Genomic DNA, 3,061 nt, shown 5'->3' with positions numbered 1-3,061 from the left:
AATACACAGGGGGCGACAACTTGACTCGCAAAAGGTTGCACACAACTATTTTTTTTATATAAAAAAAAATCCACTGAGGTCTAAAAACATAAATTTTGAATTTCTTACATAGATCAACTGATGCACTTAAAACAGGGAGATATGTTATAGATATTTAAAAAATATATTCAGAAATAATAGAAAATCGTATTATTTTACAGGAATTGTCTGTCTTCAATATTTTTTCTTTTCTTTTTATTTATTTTTTCCTACGACCGTGCATATTTCCCCCAACTGCTCTACTATCATACAATTTGGTTTGTATCTGTCTTATCATTATTAGATAATTCCATATATCAGGGAAGAACCGCTTGCTAAAGTTGTAAGAACTCGTATTTCAACACTTTTGCTACTTTTGTGTTTATATTATGATAGATCTAATATATATATAATGTCATAAATGTGTAAAAAGAGCAATAAAATATGTTTAAATCAAACATATATACAGTACATGGTATTTTTATTATGTTTGAAAATTCATATACTTCTTGCATGGTGTTGCTCCAGTATGTGTTAACTTAAGAATTTTAAGCCTGATTAAGATCTTCTTTCCATTATTTGAAAAAATAGGATTAATTCTACTTGTAATTTTTTATTTACAGTGCAGTATATATATTTTCATATCATTTTCGAAAGTAAGAACACAAGGCAAAGGAACATTGCACCTTAACTTTGTGTACATTTGATAATTTGAATTGTCTTTATTTGCCTTTTCCAAAATTACCAATTACATGTATACCTCAGAAATGCTTTTATTTTTATTTCCCTAAAGCTGTTTCCAACACATTATTAACTCATTGCCAAATTACCTGCCATTTTCTTTGCCACAATTGACTTTAAGCAATAAGCAGAGTTATAGTGATTTAGTATTTTACAAGTATGGAAGTCAAAATACTATTTTGTTTACATTTTGCTACTTTTTTAACAAATATTTTCATATTTTAGCGGTACTTTTTCCGGATGATAAGCATGCAAGGACATATCCATTTGTTTTTGAGGCATAATGTGCCTTTAAGAATTTCATTTTGCTCTTTTTTAATATTGAAATAGGAAATGCTAAAGAAAAATTCACGAATGGTCTTAAAATTGACCCGAAATTATTTTTTTTTATAAAATAGAAAAACATGTTATGCATTACTCGGTAGATAGCAACCCCTGCGCATTACTTGGTATTCTGTGTTAATTGCATAGAATAGCAAAAGGGTATCTATGTATATATTTTGTTTAAAATAGTTTGTTTCTTTATTTTTATGCATGATATATTATAGAACCTATGTCAGGTAAAACATCTATACAGAAGCCTTTAATGGAGAATAATACTTTATTACTACTGTACATGTAGTAGAAGTTTTAGTACGTAAAATAGACTCATCAAACAAATATCACAGACAATTGGGGTGTGGAACTCTAAACGCCTTAAAATTATTATAGACGTTGATTTATTTTCTTGTTCAGCGTTCATTAATATATGTTTTAGGTTTTTGTACTGGGATTGACAAATATATAATTTAATTTGATTTTAAGGCGTTTGGAACTCCACACCACAAGTATTGGTGATTTGGGGCGGGGCAGGTCGCAGGGGGTGTTGATGTGAAATATCTTGAACGATTAAGTGTCGAGGATGGGAAAACTGTCTTTTCCCCAATCTATATACATTAATTATCTTACTTTGTTAATCCCGTGTATATTGAAATTATTTGGGAAGACTAGCTTAAACACAAGGGAAATGGAGAATTAAAAACTATTTTAAATGTAAATATATTTAGGGGATTTGCCTAAAATACGAAAGTGACTTTTTTGACGAAAGTGAGCGAAAGTGACTTTCAAAATATGAATTATAGCGTTTTAATAGACTTTTACAATAAAATTGCAGGTTGTAGACGTATATTATTAGAAACTGATTATATTTATTATCGAAAATAGTCATTATTGATTTACGCGCTATTTGTTTGCATAATTTCTATACACAAGTTCTGAGATCTTCCTTTCACTTACATTGAAAACTACGAAAGTGATTTATAAAATATTAAATATACTGTTTAGATTGAATTTTTTTTACTAATAATGCACTAAGCAGACGTATATTATCAAAAATTGATAATATTTATTTTCAAAAATAATCATTATGATGCTTTACTCGCCATTTATTTGCATAATTTCTATATACAAGTTCACAGATCTTCCTTTTGCTCACATTAAAAAAAGAAAGTGACTTTAAAAATATCAAATATAGTGTTTAAAGACTCATGTTTTCAGAAATGAATAAAATATATTTTAAAAAATAATCATTGTGATAATTTAATATCCATGTATTTTCATAATTTCTATATACCGGTTCAGATTTCTTACTTTCGCCCACATTTAACAATACGAAAGTGACTTAATCGGACGAAAGTGAATGTCAATATTCATGATATTATTTTTTTTATAATAAATAAATAAATGAGTCATTTTCATTGTTAATTATGTTTTCAGGGAGACACAGGCAAAATTTTCATTTCTTCGTTTTGAATTTTTCATTCATTATTCTGTAAAAGTCCTCAAAATGAATACACTAGGCGGTCACAGGAACAAAAATATTCTCCATATAAAGAATAAAATGGTGGTTTTCTAGCCTGACCCACGTCGGTCAGGTTAGAGTGTTAAGATTTTGCAGAAGTGTCACAGTGAACTCTAGAAACGATAAAGAACATGTCAAATGAATGGCTTAGATTTGTTTCAATCATACAATATCCACAATATCTTTGATTGTAACTTCCAGGGTTCGTTCAAGTCACATGACTAGTTTTAAAACAACTCGATGATTCTGTCGGCGCCTAGATTTCGTTCAACATTTATAGATATATTTACGTTTAAAATGCATAGAATTTATACAGGAATTCATGCTGGTACATTCAGAATTGCCATTTTAATGTGATTTGAGTACATAAGATCATTTATATATTTTTGTCATTAATTTGCCTGAGTATCCCTTTGACAGCCACTTGAAATTATCATAGATATATATTAAAGTGACATAACT

Source organism: Ruditapes philippinarum, unplaced genomic scaffold, assembly GCF_026571515.1.
Source record: "Ruditapes philippinarum isolate M1 unplaced genomic scaffold, ASM2657151v2 ctg4816_1_1_1_1, whole genome shotgun sequence".
Classification (NCBI taxonomy): Eukaryota; Metazoa; Mollusca; class Bivalvia; order Venerida; family Veneridae; genus Ruditapes; species Ruditapes philippinarum.
This window is presented reverse-complemented; position numbering follows the sequence as displayed.